The sequence below is a fragment of the Canis lupus genome, chromosome 7 (genome assembly GCF_048164855.1).
Source record: "Canis lupus baileyi chromosome 7, mCanLup2.hap1, whole genome shotgun sequence".
Classification (NCBI taxonomy): domain Eukaryota; kingdom Metazoa; phylum Chordata; class Mammalia; order Carnivora; family Canidae; genus Canis; species Canis lupus.
Genome location: NC_132844.1, coordinates 64,266,946 through 64,284,664, shown reverse-complemented (window position 1 = coordinate 64,284,664; position 17,719 = coordinate 64,266,946). Strand labels below are relative to the sequence as shown.

Sequence of the window (17,719 nt, the reverse complement as noted above, 5' to 3'; positions counted from 1 at the left end):
ATAAAATCTTAAAAAAATAGATATATGTATAGAAAATGCTGAGGGGTCTAAAACCATGCCATATGAGAAATATTTGAGGTGATCCGAGGTGTTTAGATAGAGAAGAAAAGACATGGAGAGAGAAGAGGCTCAGAGATAATGGCTGTTTACAAATCTGAACAGAGTTGGGGTGCCTGGGTGGCTCAGTTGCCTAAGTGTCTGCCTAGGCTCAGGTCATGATCTCAGGGTTCTGGGATTGAACCTCATGTCAAAATCCCTGCTCAGCGGGGAGTCTGCTTCTCCCTCTGCCTCTGCCCCTCCACCCTGCTCATGCGTGTCTTCTCTCTCTTTCTCTCTCTCTCTGTCTCTCTCTCTCAAATAAATAAATACAATCTTCATAGAAATTTTTTAAAAATCTGAAAATTGTCATTTGGATGAAAGAACAGATTTATTTTTGACTTACTCCCAGGGGCAGAAGTCAAGTTGAAGACAGACAGACAAGGGGCTCAGTAAGAGGAAGAAATAGTTCACAATAAGGATTGTCTCAACATGGATTAAGTTGTCTCAAGCTGGACTACATTTGCCCGCAGAGCAGGGGGTCCCTTCCCGACAGTGCTCAAGCAGAGGCTGTGTGACAGTGTGTGGAGTGTGAGAGCGAGGACCCTTGCCCCGCGTAGGACTTGAGGCGAAGTGACCTCCAGGGCTCCTCCAGCTCTTTATAATTCTATGATTTCATCCTTGAAGGGGGGGAGTGAAGTCACACCCCCCTGCCCCACCCCCACCCTCACCCCGGGGGCTTGTTTATATCTAAGGGCTCAGCACACTTGCTAAAATGTCAGAGCTGTCTGCGTCACATGTCCCATTTGGGAGATGCGATCCGGCCACTGGGGACCCCGAGAAAGCCTGGGAACTTCACTGCTCCCTTGTCTAATGCATTCCTTTCTTCACATAAAGTACATCTGACACCTCAAAGGCTGAGGTTCTGAAAGATGAGGGACAATGATGCAGTCACAGGAGACCCTGTCACTCACTGAACCTTCTAGAACACCTCTAGAATGGTATGTATGCCTGGGAGGGACTGCAGAGGTCATTCATTTTAACATTCCCGCCCAATTCAGCAACCCCCGTTATTACTTGTATGGCTTGTATGCATCCAGGCTGTGCCACTGATGGAGCTATATATAGGCAATTATTGATGTGATGTTGACATTTGCTTCCCCATAGCTTCCAGATTTGGACCTGGTCGGTTCTCTGGAACAGCACAGAAGAAGGATCCTCTCTTATTGGCAGTGGGGATCTGGAGATGCCATGATTTCCCCACTTGGACTTGTCCTCTCTGGATTAAAGTTCAGCAGCAACTTCAGTCCCAGTTGGAAGCCACTGTTTTCTGGTGTGCTGGAGTGCAAGTTTGCACCGTGCCTTCCACGTGTCCCCACCGGAGAGGACTGTGCACAGAGAGGAAGCCAGGGATGGGGCATAAGCAGTGCCTATGCACCCTAATTCCAAGTGGGGGAGGGTAAGAATTTAGGGAATGCATTGGGGAAAGGGGAGTGTGAGAAGTGGAAATCTGGCCCAAGGGTGAGAACTGGACCAGCCTGGCACCAACAGTAAAATGACTTGAAACCCAGGCCAGCCACAGCCACAGATGGGGTCTTGTCCCCACTCTGAGCAATATGACCTTTATTATCTACATCAGCAATGGACAGAAGATGGGGGACCGGTGGTGGCGGTGCTGGGCTGAGATTCCAGTCTATGTCCTACACTGCTGAATTGAGTTGTAAAGAAGCATAGCACATGTGTTCTTCAAATAAGAGGAAGTAGTGCTGTGACAAATGCAACACACCATTTAGACATGACTCTTGATTTAGAGGAGGTCATTAAGGGCTTTCTCAAGCCCACAGCAGGGACGGCCAATGCCGCTGTGGTGCCTGGCCTGTGTCCTGGGTATCTGGCATAGGCGCCTTACACGATGAGCCTCTTCTGTGCCTGGCTGCCTCCTTCCTGGTGAGACCAGATGGGGATTTGCTCCTTGGGAGGACACACTGGGCTGCGTTCCTCCTTGAGAAACTATGTCCCCGATGAGACTCCCGACAGCCCGTCTGCCTGACCATGGGCCGCCTCAATGATATGTCTTCTCAACTATGTGCCTCCCAACCTCATACCTTAATCCTGTAGGTTCTCAGTCTTGGATGTCATGATTTTGCCCTGCTCCCATTGGAATGACTCACCGGGCTCCCTTCTCCAAACCCCGGCGAAGCTGTTTTGCAATGCTTAGGGTTAAAGATTCTCCATGGCCCCCAGCTTGGGAAGAGCTGCTCACTAAATAAGGAGGGGGATTTGTCACCAGGAATGCCAGTTCCATAAGCTCCACAAACAAAAATACCTACTCTCAGGACAATGAGCCATCTCGAGGGGACCACAGGCAGGTCTTTATAATGCACATATTGATAAAGGTAGGTTAAGAATGTGTGTATGGATGTTCAGTTTTGGTGAATTGGCTAACGTTGCCTACCACATGATGAGTTTTTTGAGATCTTCCCAAACAAACTTCTAAAAACAGCCTTATGGCTGACACCTTATTGCATTTTCTAACACAGTCATTCTTCATGTGAAGATAACAGTCTCTGCAATCGGCTAGATCTTGCAGTTCTACAGGTTTTGGCAAAAGATGTTGAGGGGAAAAGCAGAATTCACTCAGCATGCAGCTTGCTGTCATTAGCATGGTGATAAATTTGCTGGTTTTGGCCTGGGTTCCTGGACACATCCCCATCCCGAGGTATGGTAAAGAGATGAAACAGAAACAGAGAACTCCCAGCCTGAGGCAGGAGATGGTCAGGGAGGGAAGCCGGGGCACAGGGAGAGGCTCTGCTGGTAGGAGAGTGCTGGTAATTAGTAATTTGGTTTCCAGTAACTCACAACAGCACATGCCAGGAACACCTCCCCCCACCCTTTCTGATTCATTGATTGACAGAGTGGGGGTGTTAGCAGGGGGTGGTGGGGTACTTGGAACCTGCCACCACCCGTGGGGAGCTCCAGTGGAGACACATGACCTTAGAAAACGCCACATGTGAGGTAATGTGGTGTAGAGTTTTCCTGTACCAAGTAGTTCATATAAAAATACTATTATCATGCAGAAGCAACAGTTATTTTTTACAATCATAGTCTTTTGTATAAAACAATTTTCCTTAAGCTTCACATTTTATTTTGCATGTCTGTTAGTTTGAAATTGTTCACTAAGTAAAAGCTGCTTGGCTGATCCAGAACAGAGCTCTTCACTTTTGACTCCCCCTCTATGGCCGTCTGCGGGCTGCCTGCACAATTTCTGTGACGCAGTTCCTACTGAGGATGTTGACATCACTTCCAGGCAGTAAATATTCCTTGCTCGTGCACTATATGCTAAGTCCTGTGTTCTAAGTGCTGTGTGAAATATACAAACCTTAACTAAGAAGTCTCTTCTAGTCCAAAAAAGTTAGCATGATACACGGGACCACAAACAGGGGGCCCGCGTGCTCTTCCTTGGAAAAGCTGGACCCATGGCAGACCTTGTTCTTTCCTCATGGATGGTTTGCTTTCCTGCTGAGCCTGAGTTTGGCTCTTCAACACAGCACTTTGGGCAGCTATAACCAGTCACTGGGAGTTGGCCTTGAGATGAAGCAAACCTCTTTGCCATTTTGGTTAAACTGGAAGATAATTACAAACTTGTAGGTCTAGCAGAGTTAAGTCCAAATCCCAAGTCTGCTTCTAGTAGGGCAGGTTACTTAACATCTCTAAGCCTCCATTTTATCATTGGAAAAATGGGTTATAATAAAATAACTGGAATTACATGATGAGATGAGCACTCGGTATTATACTATAAGTTGGTAAACTGAATTTAAATAAACTAAAAAAAGAAAAAAAGAAAAAATAACTGGGATAATATCTGTTTTTACCATGTGTTAGCATATGTGATACACCAGACTGGTTTTGGGCATGAGGGCACTCTCAGACATACTGAAAGGACATTATATTCATAAGATGACAGGACCAAAGGGCAAGTGCCTAATGTTAAATCAGTGGTAGACACAAGTTTAGAGGAGGAAAGGTGGGTTAGTGGCATTAGGAAAGGCATCATTACTAGTGGTGAGCCTTGGGTGGATTCTGAGGAGAGCAGAGGTGTTAAGGTGAGGGTGGGGAAGGCACCGCAGTCAATGAGAACCATGGGGGCCACAGGGTGGAGAGGCCAGGCATATACTCGTTTGGGGGAAACATTGGAAGGGAAGGCTTGAATGGAGGAGTAAAGCTGGGGTAAGACTAGAGTCCAGGGTCCTAGGGCCCCAGGTCCATTACTCTGGACTCCAGTGAAAATCTGAAATCTGTCCTTCTATTTGACTATACTACTGTAGTATCTCAGTAAAATCAAATTAAACTTCAGTAGCAGGATTAGGGTGTGGGGAGAGGACACAGAATGATGTTGCCTGCCTGAGGGGCCTCTTTGAAAGGAAGGTCTAGCAAGTGGGTCTGAATTCAGAGTGTGGATTTCAGTGGTGACGTGGATGCCAGTTTCTTTGTACTCTAACACAGACGACTGTGATTACTGAAAGGTTAGACTCCCTAAAGACTGTTTGTAAGGCTATTTGTAAAATTAATGGGCCTAGCATAATTTATGTGTATAATCCTTAGATGAATTTCCAACAAACAGGAGTATGAAAATCCTTTGAAGTCTTAAAATCAGGCACATTCATCTCCTCCTTGCTAATATCCCTTTCATCAGGTTGTATCTAAACTTGTTTGTATGATTTGAAAATCAATTGAGGGAGAACCCACCTCTTCCCACCATAGCAAAGGTGGATAACATGAAGAGAATATTCAGACGACTTGGCTGGATTAGCTTTTGAGACAGATTTCTGAAGACCAGAAGTGGGACAGAAATGCAGAATGGTCAGAAGAGCCTAAGCTTGCAGCAGGCAGGGCTCCAGGGCCAGAAACAGGGAAGTGACTCGAAGTACACCATGCAAGATAGTCTGAAGCTGCAGGGTGGGAAGAGAGTCCCTTGCCACCCCACCTGTGACCAAAAGGGGGCTGAAGAGAAAAAAGGTGTTGCTACATGTTGCCTAGGGCTATGATTCACACCCTACTGCAAGCCCACAGAGGAAGAAGGGAACCAACTCCGCTTCTCTCAGTTGCAACACTGAGTTGCCCACTGAGGCTCTGCCCAGATGGGCCATATCCAAATATCACTGTAGAACAGTTACTCCAAATTGTCTTCCAGATTGGGGGCCAGGATAGAGATAGAGATGGATAAGCACAAATGGACAGAGGGAAAGAGAAAGAAATAAAAATGTGTTTCATTAAAAAGGGACCTGCCCACAAAAATGCCAAAATGTATGAATAAATCTAATGCTAAAAAAAAGATAGTAAAATTAATAGCTGGAACATGAATTCATTAGAGATGAAAGTAATTTTCTGGATAGACAGATACAGACATTTATTGATGCAGACTCACAAAGGGTTGAATTAGTCTTACTCTTTAGTTAATGGCACATTATCCTTGTCAGTATGGATAAAGCCCTGCACATATGTAGGTGTGTGTGTGTGTGTGTGTATATCTATGTATGCATATATGTGTGAGTATATATATATGTGTGCATGTGTGTGGGTGTATTTAACCCTATGCCTATATTCCATCTCCAATTCCCTTTCCCTTATGCCTCTAACAGGTGACCATTCTAATCAGTTTGATGTATACTCTTTTATAGTATATATTCTTATAATTCATGTTAAAGTTTTTTGTGCAATTTTTAAGCTATGAAAGCAATACTGTGCTACAGATCCCATTCTGTTTCTTATTTATTTACCAGTACTGTGTTTCTGACATCTACCCATTTTGTTAGTCCTCAATTTCTAACTACTAGATACATCACATAGTGTGTACCCTAACATTTTACTCGCCTTCCCCGAGGGTAGAACAACTGGGCTGCCTCCCACTTCCACTAACACAAGCAGTGTTATAATAGTCATGCTGGAACATGAAGTCTTGCAGGCCCGTGAGAGACACCCCTGCTGGGTCTCAGCAGATCTATATTAATTTGAGGCGCTCCCTCCATAATGATGGTACCACTAGAGACAGACTTCAAAATAAGTATGATAAGAATACTCAAAGAGATTAATGACAGCTTAAGTTTTCTTTAAAAAGAATAAGAAATCATATGACAAATAGGTATGAATAAGAATGAAACAAGAATAGACGGACAGGAAAAATGTTTAGAAATGAAAAATAGAGTCATTGGCACAAACAATCAAGAACATAGAAGGAATGAATAAGGGAATAAACCCCAGACTGGATATGCATATATTTTTAAAATATTTATTTATTTATTTAGAGTGCTAGTGGGGGGAGGGGCAGAAGGAGAGAGAGAGAGAGAGAGAGAGTCTTAAGCAGGCTCCACACTGAGCATAGAGCTTAATGTAGGGCTCCATTACTTGATCCTGAGATCATAATCTGAGCCAAAATCATGAGTCGGATGCTTAATTGACTGAGCCACCCAGCCCCCCCTAGGCTGGACATATTTTAAAGGTGAATTAGTGATTGAAAAGATAATATGGAAAAGTCACCCCACACCCACTCCAAACATGGAACAGAGAGCAAGACAGAAATGGGAAAAGGCAGTTAAAAGTCCCAGAGGGGAGACTGAGAGGCTTTGTCACATATCTGACAAGAGTTCTAAAAGAAGGGGGGGCTTCTGGGTGACTCAGCTGGTTAAGTGTCTGCCTTTGGCTCAGGTCATGATCTTGGGGTCCTGGGATCAAGCTTAGGCTCCCTGCTCAGCAGGTAGTTCGCTCTCTCTCTCTCTCAAATAAATCTTTGCCCCCCCCCCCAAAAAAAAAGAGTTCTAGAAGAAGGGAAGTAGGCATGGTAAAGAAGCAGGATTGGAGGAGACAGCAGGTGTGCTTTCCCAGAACTGTAGAAAAATGTAAGCCATTGGGTTGCAAGTGCGCTTGGAGCATGGAGCAGTGCAAATAAAGACAAATCCAGCCCTGGACCCATCACCGTGCAACTGCAGACCTTCAGGGAAGAAGAGCCACTGGCCCCGGCTGCCAGGGGACCTGCAGCAGAAATCCTTGGACAGCAGCCCACATCTCAATCACAGCAAGGGGTGCCAGGACAATGGAGAGAAGCAACTGTCAACCTGAATTTTATACATAGTCCAATTTTCATTCATTGATGAAAGCACAGTAAAGACATTTTCTGTTATAAGAGGACTAAGAGCATTTACCACCCACAGATACCACTCCCCAAAAAGGGGTCAACTGAGAGGCAACCAATCATGGAGATTCAGTACATGGACTCTGGAGCCAGGTGCCCTCATTTACGTACCAGCTGGGTACCAACTGTGCACCATTGTGCAAGCTACTGAATGGCTTGTGCCTCAGTTTCCTCATTTACAAAACAGGGATGGTACTAGTATCTGCTGTGAGGACTGAATTAGGTCAATATGTAATGTGCTTAGAAGAGTGCCTGGGATATAAGAACTGTGTAAGTATAAAAAGCTACTATGATGATCAGCAAGAAGAAAAATTAACATAGAGAAATATGTAGGAAAAAGAACCAGTGATGAGTATAAAAAGAAATAGATATTTAAGTAAGAATACTTAACTGTTGATCATAAAATCTCTCTATGTCTGTATATGAAAACTAAAACTTGAAGCCATAATAACAAGATAGAGATAAGTTGAGGGGATGATCAATGAGGAGGTGGGTAGGTAGAAGGTATATTTGCAATAACTACAGACATTGTTAATAGTTACTTTTAAACTCTAGAAGAATAAATACATACTATAACAACCAAATCAATAGGAGATCAGAAAAAAGGCAGCGGGGAGGACTACAGGCATGGAATGCTAAAATTTTAATAATTCAGTAGAGCAGGAAAGGAGGAAAAGGAAGCAAAGAAGACAATGGGGGAAAAAGGGCATGGATGGTTCTGTGTTTGGTCAAACAGTCGCGAGAGCCTTATATATGTGTGTATATAACTCTGTGTGTGGCACACACACACATGTATGTGGCCATATGAACATGTAGATAATTTTATTTTTAATTAATTAATTAATTAGTTTTTGAGCATACACATGTGGGGTGGGGCAAGGGGCGAGGCAGAGGGTGAAGGAGAGAGAATCCTAAGCAGTCTCTACACTCAGCACGGAGCCTGACTCGGGGCTCCATCTCATTATCCTGAGCCAAAATCAAGAGTCAGGACATCCAACCTATTGAGGCACTCAGGCACCCCTGAGCATGGAGGTATGGTGAATGGACACCTATAAAGCTGTTACAGAGGGTTGCCTGAGGGTGGAGGATGAATCAGGTAGGAGAGGTAGGAGCCAAGCAAGATGAAAGAAAAATGGTACGAATGATTTAGGATTTATGTAAAAGTCTCCTTATGTATATTTATAAAAAGAAATTAAAATTTAAAAACCACTGCAATTTGTTTCCTTGAGAAGGGATGGGATGTTACTACAGCATGCTGACAATCTCGACTGGGTACCTGTCCTGTGTGCTGATGGAAAACATTCAGGGCCTGAGTCCTGGGCTCAGGCCCTGGGCTACCCCAGGGCTGTAGCGAATGCGGGCTTCCAGCTTATCTGTCAGAAGTCTGTCGTTGCACAGGACTGCGTGCAAGAAAGGTGAGGGTGGAAGGTGGAGAGTCAGAGGAAGCCCAGAATGGGAGCAGTAACCCAAGGGCTTTCCACCGGCTTGGGCTACGGGAGGCCCCAGAGAAGCCTTCAGCACTCCCTGGGATCGGGGAGGACGGATCCTTTCCTGGATTCCCTAAAGAGAAAGGTTCAGTGACAGGGCACTGCGTGGGAGACCAGGAATGGCCTAAATGCCGGGCAAATGTTTTTAAGCCTTCTCATTCCAACATGACATTTCAATTCTCCAGATTCCAAGACTTTTCTTCTACTTGGTAACATTATTAAGTCATGGAGAGAGGAAGAAAAGCAGCTCATCCTTAATATCAATAATTTCAAGACAAACACATTGTAACCTGCCTTGATTTTCCCCACCGGGATTTTCTCAAGAGCCCCCCATCACCTTGGCCCTATCTCTCAGAGGAGGATATGCTCCATAATTGATGAGCATTTCAGCTCAGGATGAAAACACCAGACAGCAGTCTGGGCTTCAAGACAGCTCCTTTCTTATCACCAGGACAGTACATGATGATCACATTTTGGGAAAATGCTCTCATTTATAAAAAATGACCAAATTATACCATGTCTGGGAGACCTGATTCTTTTCCTATGGGACATTCATTCTGGCTACCCAAGTAATTATAATAATCATACGAGATTAGCACATTCTGTCTGAAGCTTAGGCATTTGGCTATTGTATACACTTAATTAAACTAAGGTGCTTATTGATAACACTATTCCAGCATGTGATAATATTCCATAAACATATTCAGAGAATTAAGTAAATAAGCACATTTATGAAAAGCTCAAATATATCTATGTGCAAGTAGGTAAGCATAAGGAAAATTTTCAGCTCAGAAACCAGCACGAATTGTTAAATACTAAACATCTCGGGGAGCTGAGGGCTCATGATTGTGTTGGCATCCATTCAAAAGATGTTACTTTAGATGCTTGGAAGTTCTTATCTCAGTAAGGGAAGAATATAACCAGCTTTCAAGACCTGCCCTGGAGGAGTAGCTACAGATCACAATCCTTCTTTCCATTTGAAGACATGGGTCTGGTTGCCAGGGCTGCTATCTGGGGCCAGGGGAGGGTCCACGCAGCATGGCCTCTGACTTCCAACCAGAAGCTCCAGAAGTAGCCCAGGGGATGCTCCCAGAGGTACCTGGGCACATTCAAGCCTCCTCTGCTCCAGTGTGAGTGGGGCAGGTATAGTCTAGTTAACGCCGTTGCCCTCAGCTCACACTGGAGGCTAGTCTGTACAGGCCCCTCGTTAACTGTGGATGTAGAGGTCAGGTCTACAGGGATATAAAGTAAACCCCAGGCACTAAGGTATTTGATTTGGCAGTGTATTTAGTTTTTAGATGAATTAAAACATGAAAACTTTTTTTTTTTTTTTTTTTTTTACAAATAGGGGGCCCCCACATACTAAACCTTTGCCTTCTGATCATTACTCACCCTCAAATTCACTTACTTTCATTAGGAACCGGGTCTTTCATATTCCCTTATATAGTCAAAGATGATTGATTTCTGTAATTGGAAGTAAATGACTTTTTAATAAGCTTGGTTGAAATGCGGGTGGTAATAGTCCTGTTTTCAGAGCCTGGGATGATTCCTACCCTCATCCTTCTATTTTGTTTTTCTTCCAGAAAATAGCACTAGAACTCTTCCTTTTTCTATTTCTGTTATGGTTCAATATTATCAGAGAGGAGAGAGGAAGAAAGAGAGGCAGAGACTCGCCGACCATTTTGTAGAGGATGCTTTACAGAAATGACATGGTTCAGGGAGACTATAGTTTCCCCTCCCTGAACTTGAGTTCTGTCTACATGAAATGCTAGTATGCATGGCTGTATTTCTGTAGGGATTTCTATCCCAGCTGTTCATTTTGGGGGTAAGTGGAGAAGAAGGAAACCAAGGGAGTTAGGACCAGAGAAAGGAGGAAAGCAGACAGCAACACTGCAAGGGAGGTTTTTGCTGTGAAGCTTTGGGAGAGATGGAGGAGGTTGAAGGGGGACGTCCACCCAGCCCAAGAACTACTTTCTTCATTCATTAGAAGGGGCGAGGAGGGGAACTGGGGAGTTGGAACGTGTGGAAACAGGATCGATGGCACAGGTTTCGGTGCTGTGTCTCTGGGGAGTCACTACTCCAAGTGATAAAATCAGGCAGGGAACACTCAGAAGAAAAACAGACACAGAGAAGGAATTGCCATAATATGCAAAGACAAAAATAACTTACAAGCTTCATGTTGAAACTTCTGGGGAGAGAGATCCTGCAAAAACGTATGTCAGTGTATTAAAGGAATAATAAGTGGATGTTAAATATACACGAGCCATTATGACAAGCCGAAGATGAATTACATGCTATGATATGTTCTTGAGTGTCTCGGTTCTTGTGTTTTGTTTTGGTGAATATACAAATATTTGTAGGGCATTTCATAAGTTTTCTTGCAAACTCAATCTTGTTTTTTACATAAAGTCTAGATCCTTAATTATGGCTTTTCTTATCACAGGGGTGTTCTGGTCCCTCATGGTTGGGGATAAATGGGCAACTGAACTCTACAAATTAGAAGACAGGACTGGACAGTGTATATCCCAGGGTCCAGCAATTGTTGAGAACTCTGTCAGCAGAAGCTGTTTTTTCGTTCGGCTTGTGGAGTGTGTTGGTCATTAGCTGCCCTAGGGGACTGGCAGGGGCCAGGCCAGCAGACCTTCCCATTCTTTGAACTCGAGGAGGTTAAAATGCTCAGCAATAGGAGCAGCTTCTGCCTCCTACGGGAGAGTCTAGATATCATCTTCAAGGCAAACAGCTCTGCTTGAGATAATCTAATCATTTAATGGACCATTTGAGGTCCGTGTATATATAAGGCTAAGCTCCACTGTTCTTGGGGAAGCTCTAAAAATGAGATAACCAAAATGCAGGGGTTTCAGAAAAGAGTTAGGTGTTCTGTGTTCAGAAATACACCCTGGAGGTATGTTTCTTTAGCAGAACTATGTGCCTACACAGCTAGACATTTTTTTTCCCCCTAAATCTCCATGTAGATTGCCCTATGCCTTAAAAGTACTGTTTGTGCTTAGATCATGTGATTGTTAATTTTCTGGGTCAGTGTGGCTAAGGTATGGTGTCCAGATGTTTGGTCTTTGGTCAGACACCAGTGTAGATGTTGCTTTTAGATGTGATTAACATTTTTATCAGCAGAGTTTGAATAAAGCAGACTACTCTCCATAATGTGGATGGGCCTCATCCAATTAGTTGAAAGCTTTAAAAGAAAAAAAAAAGACCCAGGTTCTCTGAGGAAGAAGTAATTCCAGAATGCCTTGGGAGTTGAGTTGGAACAGTAACTCTTCCTTGGGACTCTGGCCTGCAGACTTAGCCTGCAGATTTGCACTTGCCAGCCTCACAATCACAAGAGTAAATTCCTTAAAGCAGTCTCTTCTCTCTCTCTCTCTCTTTCTCTCTCCCCACACACACAGACACAGACACACACACACAGCCCTATTGGCTTTGTCTCTGGAGACCCTAATACAGGTGGCATGGATGTGTGTTCTTGTCCAAGCACTTGCTCTTGCACTTTGAAAGCAGAGGACAGACCACGGTGAGATAAATGCGCAGGCCTACACTAGTCCTCACCTTGCACATACGTGGAATCTCTTATTTAGGTACCAAATGGTGATCATAATAAAGGGGAAAGACACTACTGGGTATTTAGTGAGTGGCATCCGGTCTTGGATGGTAAAGAACTGCCCATCTCAACAGGTCAATGACATCCCCGCTGAGAAAGGAATGCATGGTGAGGAGCTGGTCACTGGGTGCAGCCCACCTGGACTAGCCAGTTGCTTATGTCCTTTAAGACCAAATAGCCCAGGGGCACCTGGGTGGCTCAATGGTGGAGTGTCTGCCTTTGGCTCAGGTCATGATCCCAGGGTCCTGGGATCGAATCCTGCATCAGGCTCCCTGCATGGAGCCTGCTTCTCCCTCTGCCTGTGTCTCTGTCTCTTTCTCGGTGTCTCTCCTGAATAAGTAAATAAAATCTTAAAAAAAAAAAAAAAAAAAAGGACCAAATAGCCCAGTGTCAGGGAAAACAAAGTACCATGAACTATTTGTCAGGGCTATGAGTCCAGACAATGACGTAGAGAGAGCAAATATGTAAAGAGGCAGTTGGGCCTGCTGGCAGTTTGGCCTAGCAGCCAAAGCAGGCTGCTACTCAGGAGGCCTGGCTGAGGCCCAGAGCCACTTGGTGATGATGGCCCTCCAAGAGCCTCACTTCCAGAAGTAGCTGTTAGCTCCTGTTAGCTACTCTCCATGAGCCTGAGCCTTTGGTAAGGTCTTATAAAAGTCTTCCTGGCCTAGCCAAATGTGGTAGCCAGGGAAGCAGAATCCCTGGGGCTGGAGCAGTGGCTCGCAGCAATGTCGCCATCAGAGGACAGCAGGCCCCTGCAGTGAGCAGAGAGATGAGGAGGCCAGGGAAGATGAGGGTTCCTGGGCCTGTACCACAGAGCATTCCAGATGTCGTTCTTGGAGATCCTCTCAGAATCAGTCTGGGGACTTGTTTTGAGATGAGTGGACTAATTTTTAACAAGAAAGTCAGTAGGGACTTCAGCCATAATCATTTGGGAATAAAAAGGTGACAGCCCTGTTTGGCTGTCACTGGCTGGTGAGGCCAGGGGTACACGAGACTCCCTGGGAGGAGCTTCCTCTGATGCTGTCCCCTCCAGGAATGAGAACGGAGGGCTTATGCAGGCAGGTGAGAGGTTAGAAGATCATGTGACTGGAATAGGACAGCGTCTTTCAAATATGGCCTGGATGATTCTATTCCTAGCTGGTGCCAATCCGAACTCCAGAACTGCTGAAGAAATGAGATCTGGTTAAATTTGTTCTTTTTTACCCTTCTTAAAAATATCAAAAGCTAATATTTTGCAGACGGTTTTGTGCTGGCCACGCTGGCCAGGCATCGTGGTGTCCAAGACAAACACACCTGATCCACATTTGGTCAGCATCGGGAGGCCCAAGGAGGCCAAGGAATTAACAGAGGAATCCAAGGATTGTTCCCTATCCTGAAAGGCCTCTGCTTGAAATAGCTCTTGCTTTGGAGGACTTGTGTGAGTGTGTGGCAAGCAGGGGGAGCAGGGCTGTGGGGGAGAAGCTTGTGAATCCATTCAGGTTCATATAAAAGGATTTTGATGCTGATCTGTCATTGGAAACAGATCTGAATCCTTCTTCATGGTGATGAATATTTATAACCTTTCCTCTTCAGAGTCCAGGGTGTCAATGAAGAGTGAATGTGTGTGACATGCAGTTTTTGGTGAGAACTTTGCTCTGGGCCTTAGGATCTTGCCTGCTGCAGACAATATGCTTGAGGTCATAATTTTGTGTACCACAGAATCACAGAAATCTGGTTTTCCACAGGATGACGCGTTAGTGGACTAATGTGAGCGATCCTCTGGGGGTTGTTATTTTAACAATGAGGGGGCGTTTAGTGGGATTGACCGTTTCTACCTGGATCTCAGCAACTCACCAACTATGTCAGTATGACAGATGAATGACGGGCGCATTAAGATCTTGCATGTTCAGCAAGAAAGTGATGGCTGAGCATCTGGATGGCAAGCGGGGCACCCGTAATTCCTGACAGTGTGACATTATCAATCCTGACAGGGGTTTCTAGGAAGCTCTCAAGGGGGCCCGAGGCCTTCCTGCAGTTTCCCAATGCACTTCAGTGCTCTCCAATCCAGCCCACATAGCTTGCTCAGTTTTCTCTGTCTTCCTTCGACCATTTGAGTTGTGAGGACCCCCCATCTTAATGTGGTGTCTTCCAGGAGCAGGCCCCAGGACAAATAGCTTATTCGGGAAGTGAGCCCTGGACAAACTGATGAGAATGAGGGGAAGTGAGATGCCAAGGGAGCAATAGCAGTCCAGCTGCCAGCTGTTCAATCACACTGGGCACCTCTGTAGGACCCACGCCTCCAAGTTGTCCCTCCTGGCGGTGAGGGAGGTGGGGTGTATATGTACCAACTTCCAAAAGACATGGTTTGAGGCCTCCTGTGTGGGCGAGGGGCAGGCTGGGGAAGGTGTTAATTCCCTGGCGCTAGCGTGCCCTAGTGGAACTGACAGTTTCTACCTGGACCTCAGCAACTCACTAATGGCCAGGGAATGCTCTCAGGAAGACTGGAAGGTGCTAGCAGATGAGGCTATGCTAGCGTCCACACACGGTACACAAGGGGATATGGGTGACGCTCCGACAGCATCTGCTCTGGCTTTTACTTCTCGTTCTTCATCCTCCTTGTCTGAGAAGGATCAGAACCTCCTACCGTTAACGTGGTCTCTTACAAACAGAGCTAACTCCCTGGCAACGAAGCCAACAGAGAGAGAGAGAGAGAGAGAGAGGCAGAAGAAATGACATATCCCAGCCAGTCCATCACCTGATTTCTTATAGGCCTGGCTAGTATTTTGGGGACCAAGTTTCTTTTCTGACCTAGCAGTTAGGAACGCCTGTAGCAGTCACTAGTTTTCTACTGACCATATTTTAATAGAAACCGGATTGCCCAGTCCCTTGGCTCCCATTCTGCATGCCAGGGGAAGCTACTATCTCTCTTACTATCTCTGTTTCCCTTTTGGGGTGACACCTTGGAAATGAAGCTCTGACAACAGGAGCTCCTTAATGCTTTTGCTGACGGATCAGTTTTCGCTCGGTGCAGTGGAAGGAAGGCAGCGACGTGCTGCTATGACGGTGGATGTCACTTTGACCAACCCTGGCAGAGGTGGACACCATCTGGGGGTGTGAGGGACTTAAGCCATTTCAAGGACTCAGGACAATGCAAACAATGCATCCTCCTCGGCCTGGATCCTTGGGCCTGTTTTACTCCACTCCCTGCTATGCCTGGTAGAAACTGGCAGCCATTTAAGAAGTCTGGGAAAGACATCCCTGGCTGTGGTGTGGGTATGTTGGTGGTGGTGGAGGTGACCTGATGAAATACTGCTCTGTGGATAGAGACTAAAAAATAAGCGACTGTGGTTTAAGTGGGACAGAGATCAAAAAAATCTCCTGAGGCTTGTTTAAGAAACCCACACAATTTGCTGGGTTGAGCATAGTAGGGGGAATTGTATTATTGATGATTATCTCTGATAAGATGTTTTCAAATCTTTGACAGGACACTTATTTGTGGTGACACCAGCAAAGCCAAGCGGAGAAGCCCTCACTGTGTGATATATTAGGGGGCTCTACACAATATCCACAGGGCTCAATCCTAGGAGTCTTTGTCCTACTTCTCAACCAGCTTCTAAGTCCCCTGAGGCTGGGACTCTTGGGATGTGCATGCCTGCCTCCCTCCCCCGCCCCTTCCTCCCATGGCCTTAAACTTAATAGATGCACAATCATTGTCAAATAAATCAATCACAGGACTCAGAGTTTCCGCTGATATTCCCGATCATAGAAGGAAGGCCTCAATTTCCTACTGTTTCCTTCTAATGCCAAATGGCCCAAACTCAGGAAAAACTGTGTTAAGGCTTGGTGTTCAGCAGCCTGAAAAATTCACCACACCTGGAACCTCAACTCACCCACAATTGCCTAAGACCTCCTTCCTCTAGAAAAAAAAATTCTGTTCTCTACCTAAGATTCATTTCAAGATGATAGCTGAGGTACGTTGTTTAATATTGCTTCCTGTCTTCTTTCTTTGGCTGACTCACAGTTTTATTTTTATATTAAATTAACACAGTAAAATTGACTTGGGGTGTGTGTGTGCATTTGTGCTCCTGGGCAGCTCTATGAGATTTAACACATACATGGATTTGTATAACCACTATTGCAGTCAGGATTCCCTCAAGTTCTATTGCCCCCAAAAGCCCCTGGTTCCTGCCCAGAGACTGTATAGCTTTATGAGACTGGCTTCATTTACTTGGCACAATGTTTCTGAGGTTAACAAATGATAACATAGGGACGCCTGCCTTTGGCTCAGGGTGTGATCCCGGGGTCTGGAATCGAGTTCCACATCGGGCTCCCTGCATGGAGCCTGCTTCTCCTTCTGCCTGTGTCTCTGTCTCTGTCTCTCTGTGTCCCTCATGAATAAATAAATAAATAATTTTTTAAAAAATGATAACATAAATTATTACTTCTCTAGGCTAAATATTGGTTTGTATGATATGTCTATGTTTAACTTTATAAGAAATTGCCAATTGTTTTCCAAAGCTTCTGTAGCGTTTTGTATCCTCACCGGCAATACATAGGTTCTAGTTGCTCCATACCCTTGCTAGAATTTGGTATTGTCAGTTTAGAAAAAAAAAAAAATTAAGCTATTTTAATAGGGGGTATAGTGATATCTCAGCATTGTTTTAAATTATATCTCTCTAATGGCCAATGATGTGGAACATCTTTGCATGTGCTCATTCAACATCTGTACATCCTCTTGAGTGAAGCGTCTGTACACCGGACACTTGAGCCCCCATGACTCCTTTTTTAAAAATAAGTGAGCTGTGGGGCACCTGGGTGGCTCAGTCAGTTAAGTGTCAGACTTTTATCTCAGGTCGGTGAGATGAAGCCCAGTGTCAGGCTCTGTGCTCAGCAGGGGATCTGCTGGAGATTCTCTCTCTCCTTCTGCCCTTACTCCCATTCTCTCTCTCTCTCTAATAAATAATTAAATCTTTAAAAATTTACTTGTTTTCCAAGTATTAAATTTTTGGAGTTTTAATTATTTATTATATTCCGAATATAAGTCCTTCATCAGATGTGGTATTTGAAAATATTTTCTACCAGTCTGTCACTTGTCTTTTTATTCTCTCAACAGCATCCTTCATGGAGCAAAAGTTTTAATGATGATAAATGCAGCTAATTACCTTTTTTTTTTCTTTTGTGAACTATGCTTTTGGTATGATATCTAAGAACCCTGGTCATGGAAAGCTTGTCTAATGTTTTCTTCCAAAATTTCATTGTTTTACATTTTACATTCAGATCTCTATTTTGTCTTAAATTTTGTATGTGGTAGGAGAATAGGTTATTGTTTTGCCTATGGATATCCGATTGTACTAACACTGGTTGTCAAAAAGATGATTCTTCCCTCTTGCACTGGCACCTTTATTGAAAATCAGGGGC

At 44.7% G+C, this 17,719-nt stretch overlaps 1 protein-coding gene and 1 long non-coding RNA gene across 23 annotated transcripts in view; one reads left to right on the top strand and one right to left on the bottom strand.

Moving 5' to 3' along the window:
* KIF6 (kinesin family member 6) overlaps nt 1-17,719 on the bottom strand; it is a 380,711-nt gene that overhangs the window by 51,987 nt on the left and 311,005 nt on the right. The window lies entirely within an intron of this gene.
* LOC140637075 (uncharacterized) overlaps nt 912-17,719 on the top strand; it is a 36,192-nt gene continuing 19,384 nt past the window's right edge. Inside the window, exons 1-2 of one of the 2 annotated variants that reach the window (XR_012034310.1) lie at nt 912-1,037; nt 1,204-2,432. This is a non-coding gene — a long non-coding RNA (uncharacterized lncRNA). Of the gene's footprint in view, nt 1,038-1,097; nt 2,433-17,719 lie in introns of those variants that run through there. The other variant, XR_012034309.1, reaches the window with a different exon arrangement.